Source organism: Jaculus jaculus, chromosome 12 (genome assembly GCF_020740685.1).
Source record: "Jaculus jaculus isolate mJacJac1 chromosome 12, mJacJac1.mat.Y.cur, whole genome shotgun sequence".
Lineage (NCBI taxonomy): Eukaryota > Metazoa > Chordata > Mammalia > Rodentia > Dipodidae > Jaculus > Jaculus jaculus.
This window is the reverse complement of record NC_059113.1, coordinates 32,810,909-32,819,281: the sequence shown is the minus strand read 5'-3', so window position 1 is coordinate 32,819,281 and position 8,373 is coordinate 32,810,909.

Sequence of the window (8,373 nt, the reverse complement as noted above, 5' to 3'; positions counted from 1 at the left end):
TCCAGATGCATGTGCCACGATGTGCATCTGGCTAACATGGGACATGGAGAAACAAACCTGGGTCTGTAGGCTTCATAGGCTAAGCCATCTCTCCAGCCCTCTTTTTTTTTTTTTTTTTTTTTGAGGTAGCATCTTACTCTGGCCCAGGCTGAGCTGGAATTCACTATGTAGTCTCAGGGTGGCCTTGAACTCACAATGATCCTCCTATCTCTGCTTCATGAGTGCTGGGATTAAAGGCGTGTGCCACCACACCTGGCTTCTTTTTTAATATTTATTACTTATTTGCAAGCAAAGAGAGGTGTGGAGACAGTGAGAGAATGAGAATAAGAGTAAGGGAGAGAGAGAGGGAGGGAGAGAACGGGCATGCCAGGGCCTCCTGCCACTGCACATGAACTCCAGATGCACGTACCACTTTGTGCATCTGGCTTATGTGAGTACTGGAAAATCGAACCCAGGCCACCAAGCTTTGTAAGCAAGTGACTTTAACCACTGAACTATCTTCCCAGCCCAAGCAAGCTATTTTCTTTTTTTAGTGCACTATTTTTATTTATTTATTTACTTATTATTATTATTATTTTTTTGAGGTAGGGTCTCACTCTAGCCCAGACTGACCTGGAATTCACTAAGTAGTCTCAGGGTGGCCTTGAACTCACGTCAATCCTCTTACCTCTGCCTCCCGAGTGCTGGGATTAAAGGCATGTGCCACCACTCCTGGCTATTTTTATTTTTTATTAACAACTTCCATGATTGTAAAAAATATCCCATGGTAATACCCTCCCTCCCCCCACTTTCCCCTTTGACTCCATTCTTCATCATATCCCCTCCCCACCTCAATCAGTTTCTCTTTTATTTTGATGTCATGATCTTTTCCTACTATTAACCCAGCAAGCTATTTTCATTGCAAGGGGTGGACAGTCTGCTCTGCTCTGGTTTCACTTTCCCCATAGTTTGTCTTATTTCTCAAGTTTTTTTTTTTTTTTTTCCCAAGGTAGGGTCTCGCTCTAGCCCAGGCTGACCTGGAATTCACTATGTAGTCTCAGGGTGGCCTCGAATCACGGTAATCCTCCTACTTCTGCCTCCCAAGTGCTGGGATTAAAGATATGTGCCACAGTAAGTGAAAAAGGAGATATAAAGGGAAGAGAAAGGAAGGGAGGAGGGTACTTAATAGGTTGGTATGGTATATATGGAAGTAGAATGATTGAGATGGGGAGAGGATATGATGGAGAATGGAATTTTAAAGGGGAAAGAGGGGATGGGGGAGGGTATTACCATGGGACATCTTTTATAATCATGGAAAATGTTAATAAAAATTGAGAAAAAAAACTTTAGAAAAAAAATTAAAAAAAGATATGTGCCACCATGCCCAGCAACTTTGTATTATTTTAAGCACAAATATTGGGAGTTCGATAGATGGCTCCGTGGTGAAGGAGTTTTCCTGTAAATCCTCACTATCCAGGTGCAGTTTTTCCAGTACCCACATAAGGCCAGATGCACAAAGTAGCACATGCATCTGGAGTTTGTTTGTAGCAGCTGGACGCCCTGGCATGCCCTTCTTCTCCTTCTCTCCCTTCCTCTCTTCCTTCTTCTTGTTCCTCTCTCTCTTTTCTGCTGCTTGCAAATAAATAAGTACAAATAAATAAATAAATGCTAGTACATATATTAGGCTGGAAAGATGGTTTACTGGTTAAGACACTTGCCTGCAAAGCCAAAGACATAGGTTTGATTCCTCAGTACCCCCATAAAGCCAGATGCACAAGGTAGCACGCGCATCTGGAATTCGTTTGCAGTGGCTAGAGGCCCTAGTGTGCCCATTCTCAATCTTTCTATCTGCCTCTCTCTTTCACTCTCAAATAAACAATAAAATATTACCTGGGCATGGTGGTGCATGCCTTTAATCCCAGTACTTGGGAGGCAGAGGTAGGAGTATCTCCGTGAGCTACAGGCCACCCTGAAACTACACAGTGAATTTTAGGTCAGCCTGAACTCGAGCGAGACCCTACCTTGGAAAACCAAACAACAACAACAACAACAACCATATTGGGCTGAAGAGATGGTTTAGCAGTTAAGGTGCTTGCCTGCGAAGCCTAAGGACCCAGGTTTGATTCCCCAGGACCCACGTAAGCCAGATGCACAAGGTGGTACATGTGTCTGGAGTTCATTTGCAGTGGCTAGAGGCCCTGATTCACCCACTCTCTTTCTCTCTCCCTCTCAAATAAATAAATTAAATATTGAAAAAAAAAACCAAAAAAACCCTAGATGTCCCCTCAACTGATGAATGGATAATGAAGATGTGGCACATTTATACAGTGAAGTTCTACTCAGCAGTAAAGAAAAATGAAGTTATGACATTTGCAGAAAAATGGATGGACCTGGAAAGGATTATACTAAGTGAGGTAACCCAGGCCCAGAAAGCCAAGCGCCACATGTTCTCTCTCATATGTGGATCCTAGCTACAGATGATTGGGCTTCTGCGTGAGAATGAAAATACTTAGTAGCAGAGGCCAGTAAGTTAAAAAGGAGACATAAAGGGAAGAGAAAGGAAGGGAGGAGGGTACTTAATAGGTTGATATTGTATAGATGTAAGTACAATGATTGTGATGGGGAGGTAATATGATGGAGAATGGAATTTTAAAGGAGAAAGTATGTGGGGGGAGGGAATTAACATGGGACTTTTAAAAAATTTATTTATTTATTTATTTATTTGAGAGCGACAGATAGAGGGAGAGAGAGAGAATGGGCGCGCCAGGGCTTCCAGCCTCTGCAAACGAACTCCAGATGCTTGCGCCCCCTTGTGCATCTGGCTAACGTGGGACCTGGGGAACTGAGCCTCGAACCAGGGTCCTTAGGCTTCACAGGCAAGCGCTTAACCGCTAAGCCATCTCTCCAGCCCACATGGGATTTTTTTTATAATCATGGAAAATGCTAATAAAAAATTTTAAAAAAGAAAAATAAAAAAAACAAAAAACAAGCCAGACATGGTGGAACATGACTTTATTCCCAACACTTGCGAGGCAGAGGTAGGAGGATCACCATGAGTTCGAGGCCACCCGGAGACTACATAGTGAATTCCAGGTCAGCCTGGACTAGAGTGAAACCCCACCTTGAAAAACTAATAATAATAATAATAATAAACATTTGTATAAAAAATATACCGAGGACAGGCATGGTGGCTTATAATCCCAACCTACAAAGACTGAGGTAAGAGGATCACTGAGTTCAAACTCAGTCTAAAGTACAGAGTGAGCTATAGGTCAGCCTCGACTATAGTGAGACTTTGCCTCAAAAAAAAAAAAAAAAAAGATTAAGGGCTGGAGAGGTGGCTTAGCGGTTAAGCACTTGCCTGTGAAGCCTAAGGACTCCTTTTCGAGGCTCAGTTCTCCAGGACCCACATTAGCCAGAAGCACAAGGGGGCGCATGCGTCTGGAGTTCGTTTGCAGTGGCTGGAAGCCCTGGCGCGTCCCTTCTCTCTCTCTCTCTTCTCTATCTCTTTCTGACTCTTTCTTCTCTGTCACTCTCAGATAAATAAATAAAAATGTACAAAAATTTTTTAAAAAAAGATTAAGCTGGGTGTGCTGCCGCACGCCTTTATCCCAGCACTGAGGCAGAGGTAGGAGGATTGATGTGAGTTCAAGGCCACCTTGAGACTACACAGTGAATTCCAGATTAGCCTGGACTAGAGTGAAACCCTACCTTGAAAAAGCAAAAAAACAAAACATGTGCATGTACATATATATATATATATATATATATATATATATGACAAATTTATTTTACCTATTTAACAGAGAGAGACAGAATGAGTATGCCAGGGCCTCCAGCCACTGCAAACTCCTAGCCAAGCAGGCAAACATTACCCTGTGCATCTGGCTTTACTTAGATACCGGGGAATCAAACCTGGGTTCTTTGATTTTGTAGGTAAGCACCTTTACCACTAAGTCTTCTCTCCAGCCCTAAAAATATAATGTTAGACCTTTTTTTTTTTTTTTTTTGGTTTTTTGAGGTAGGGTCTCATTCTAGCCCAGGCTGACCTGGAATTCACTATGGAGTCTCAGGGTGGCCTTGAACTCACAGCGATCCTCCTACCTCTGCCTCCCGAGTGCTGGGATTAAAGGTGTGTGCCACCACGCCCGGCTCCTAAAAATATAATTTCAAATGAAGGGTTTGCCCTGGCATGCTGACACACACCTTTAATCCTGACGCTGGGGAGGTGGAGGTAGGAGAATTCCTTTCAGTTCAAGACCAGCCTGGAACTAGGGAGTTAGTTGTGAGTCAGCCTGGGCTACAGTGAGACCCTACCTTGAAAAAAAACAACAAAAACAAGTCAGTCCTGGTGAGGAATGCCTTTAACCCCAGCTCTTGGGAGGCCTAGGTATGAGGATCACTGTGAATTCAAGGCCTGCCTGATACTAAATAGAGAATTGCAGGTCAGCCTGGACTGGAGAGAGACCCTACCCTGAGACAGCATACATAAATAAATGGCTGAAAGGGGACCAGTGATTAATTCCCACAACTGAGAAGGCCAGGGACATGGGTGGATCTAGTGTGCTCCCCTCTCCCCAGGTGATCTCTGCATTCTTCTTCACCAGATTTATTTGCCAGTAAAGGACTGCACAGAGTAGGTGAAAGACTCCCAAGAATCAGTGGTACGGTTTACCTCCCATCCACTCGCTTGTTCACTAAGCATACATAACAAGCATTGGGAAGAACACGGGAGAACTGGAACTCTTGGACACTGCAGTTAGGGATGGAAAATGATGCAGCCCCTGTGAAAAGCAGTCTGTCTGTCCTCCTAGGAATTAAAGAATTTATGACTGTGGGGTGTGGGGACACACACCTTTAATCCCAGCAAGCAGGAGGCTGAGGCTGGGGGCTGGTCTGGGGTCAACCTGGGCTAGAGTGAGACCCTGACTTGGGCAAAAATTCTTCTACGTGAACACCCCCCAGAGAACTGAAAAGAGATGTTTAAACAAACGTTTGTACATTGCCCAAAAGCCTGATACTGAAAACCTGTGACAGCAGCAGTCATGAGCCCTAGGGGTGTAATGTCTGATGGTGTTTGGCTAATTGCATATACTATGCTCACCAAACTGCCCAGTAAGTATTTAATGTTCATACCCATGTATTAATGCTACTCTCACTTTAGTTTTATTTTTTTAATTTTCTTTTTCAAGGTAAGGTCTCACTCTAGCCCAGGCTGACCTGGAATTCACTATGGAGTCTCAGGGTGGCCTTGAACTCACGGCGATCCTCCTACCTCTGCCTCCCGAGTGCTGGGATTAAAGGCGTGTGCCACCACGCACGGCTCCTCTCACTTTTGGTTAGAGAAGCTTCCCTCTTCACATGTCAGTGATGTTGGGATGACTCAGAAGGCACCATGGTACTGAGAAGAAGTGACAGAGGAGTACTAAGCACTGAAATATCTCTACCATGCCTTCCAAGGCTCAGGGTCCATTGAGGAAGAGGTGGTGGAAAGAATGTAAGCGCCAAAGGAAGGGTAGGACTCCTTACTCCGTGGTCCTCCAGACACAAAATGGCCTGGATATCCACGACTTCACAGTGCCTGACACTACCTACACAGGACCATCATAATAGGAGGAAAAGATTATGACATCAAAATAAAAGATAGGGGCTGGAAAGATTGCTTAGTAGTTAAGGTATTTGCCTGTGAAGGGAAAGGAACCAGGTTCAATTCCCCAGGTCCCACATAAACCAGATGCACATGGTGGTGCATGTGTCTGGAGATCATTTGCAATGGCTAGAGGCCCTGGCATGCTCAATCTCTCTCTCTCTCTCTCTCTCTCTCTCTCTCTCTCTCTCTCTAACAAATAAATAAATAAAAATAAATCTTAGGGCTGGAGAGATGGCTTAGCGGTTAGGGGCTTGCCTGTGAAGCCTAAGGACCCCGGTTCGAGGCTCGGTTCCCCAGGTCCCACGTTAGCCAGATGCACAAGGGGGCGCACGCATCTGGAGTTCGTTTGCAGAGGCTGGAAGCCCTGGCGCGCCCATTCTCTCTCTCTCTCCCTCCATCTGTCTTTCTCTCTGTGTCTGTCGCTCTCAAATAAATAAATAAAAAAATTAAAAAAATTAAAAAATTAAAAAAAAATCTTAAAAAAAGGAGAGAGAGAGACTGATTAGGAGGGGGAGTAGATATAATGGAGAGTGCAGTTTCAAAGGGGAAAGTGGAGGAAGGGAAGGAATTGCTCTCTCTTGGAAAAACAAAATTCAATTAAAAATAAATATATAAGGCTAGAGAGATCGCTTAGTGGATAAGGTGCTTGCCTGTGAAGCCCAAGAACCCACGTTCTACTATCCAGAGCCAAGTTAGCCAGGTGCATAAAGGTGAGGCAAGTGCAAGGTCACACACGCACAGAATGTAAGAGCCAAAGGAAGGATAGGACTCCTTACGATATAATGGTTCAGACCCGAATTGGCCTCAATATGTATGACCTCACAGTGCCTGATGCTACCTTCACAAATCCCTCATAATAGGAGGAAAAGAGGATAACATCAAAATAAAAGAGAGACTACATAACAGAGGGAGGGGATATGATGGAGAATGGATTTGTGAGGGAAAAGTGGGGGAGGGGACAGAATTATCATTGGTTTGGCTGGGCGTGGTGGCACCTTTAATCCCAGCACTTGGGAGTCAGAGGTAGGCAGATCCCTATGAGTTCAAGGCCACCCTGAGATTACATAATGAATTCCAGGTCAGCCTGAGCTAGAGTGAGACTGTACCTCAAAAAAAAGAAAAGAATTATCATGGTTTTTGTCTATAATTATGGAAGTTGCCAATTTAAAAAAAAACAAAAAACTTTAAGGGCTGGCAGAGATGGCTTCACAGCTAAAACACTTATCTGTGAAGCCTAAGGGCTCAGGTTTGATTCTCCAGATCACACATAAGCCAGCTGCACAAGGTGACACATGGGTCTGGAGTTTGTTTGCAATGGCTAGAGGCACAGCAGGTGGCAAAAGCATCTGGGGTCTGATTGGTTGCTGAGGGTCTGGCGTGCGAATTCTCTGTCTCAGGAGGCAGAGGTAGGAGGATCACCACAGGCTCGAGGCCATCCTGAGACTACAAAGTAAACTCCAGGTCAGCCTGGGGTACAGTGAAACCCTAAACCCTACTTGAAATACAAGAAACAATAAAATGACAGTAGCCAGGTGTGGTGGCACACACCTTTAATTTCAGCACTCAGGAGGCAGAGGGAGGAGGATTGCTGTGAGTTCGAGGCCAGCCTGAGCCGGCAGGACCAAGGGCTTTTTAGGAGAGGCTTCTGGGCTGGTCTCCTCTGAGCCACAGGGCCAGGTTCACTGCACCACTGCTGGCTTCTCTGGGGCGTGTTTGCACCAGGAAGAGGCGCTTGCAGGTGGGGTGGAGGCCCCAAGGCTGTCTTCAGGGCTCTGCATGGCTAGTCAGCCTAAGGGGGCATTGATAGTCTGGGGGGGGCACACCCCAGCCCTGGGCTGCATGCACAGAGAGCAGAAGGGAGCCGATGACTCCCTTTCTTTCCTTTGGTCCCTTGGGCTCCAGTGGTCCTGGCACCCCACAACCCAGCTAAGGCCTCCAACCCAGGGAACCCCAGCCACCACCACCCCTGTGCCTCCTGAGTGCCTCGCATCATGTTAATATGACTGTCATTATTAGGGCTGTAATGCCCCCACAGTGTATTGGCTTTGTGTTTGGGGGATGCTCGTATGCTCCTCAAACAGATGTCAGGCTGAGCACAGTGAAATCTTAGAGACTGTGGGCCTTGATTTAAAAAATATATTTTTTAGTTTATTTTATTTTTCAGGTAGGGTCTTGCTCTCTAGCCTGGGCTGACTTGGAATTCACTATGTAGTCTCAGGGTGGCCTGGAACTCACAGAGATCCACCTACCTCTGCCTCCCGAGTGCTGGCATTAAAGGTGCGTGCCACCGCGCCGTCTCTTCATTCTCATGGATGTTTTCACTGCCCTTCCTGCTCTGTGACTGGCTGGTCACTGTTCTGCCAGGGTTCTTGGGTATAGGTGGAACTTCACACTTGCTGGGTGTCCCTCTTCTCGGTCCAGGGGAGGAGCCTCCTGATGACCTTCCACAGACGGAGCGCGTGAGGCATTCTTTGCTGCTACTGGATGAGCATCTGAATGTGGACATCATGTGGTTTTCACTTCTTGGTTTTGGTGTAGAATTCAGCAATTCATCAAAATCTAGCCAGAGCTCTTCACTGCCATCATGGCTGGGGCTTCACCAGTCTGTCCACTGTGATGGTTTCTAGACATCTGGTAGCATTTCTATATTTATTTTTAAATATACTATGTGGGGTACTTAGTGGTGTATGTCTCTTTAGGTTTGGATTAGTGTTGTTTCAAATGGACGAAGGAAGTAAAATGTC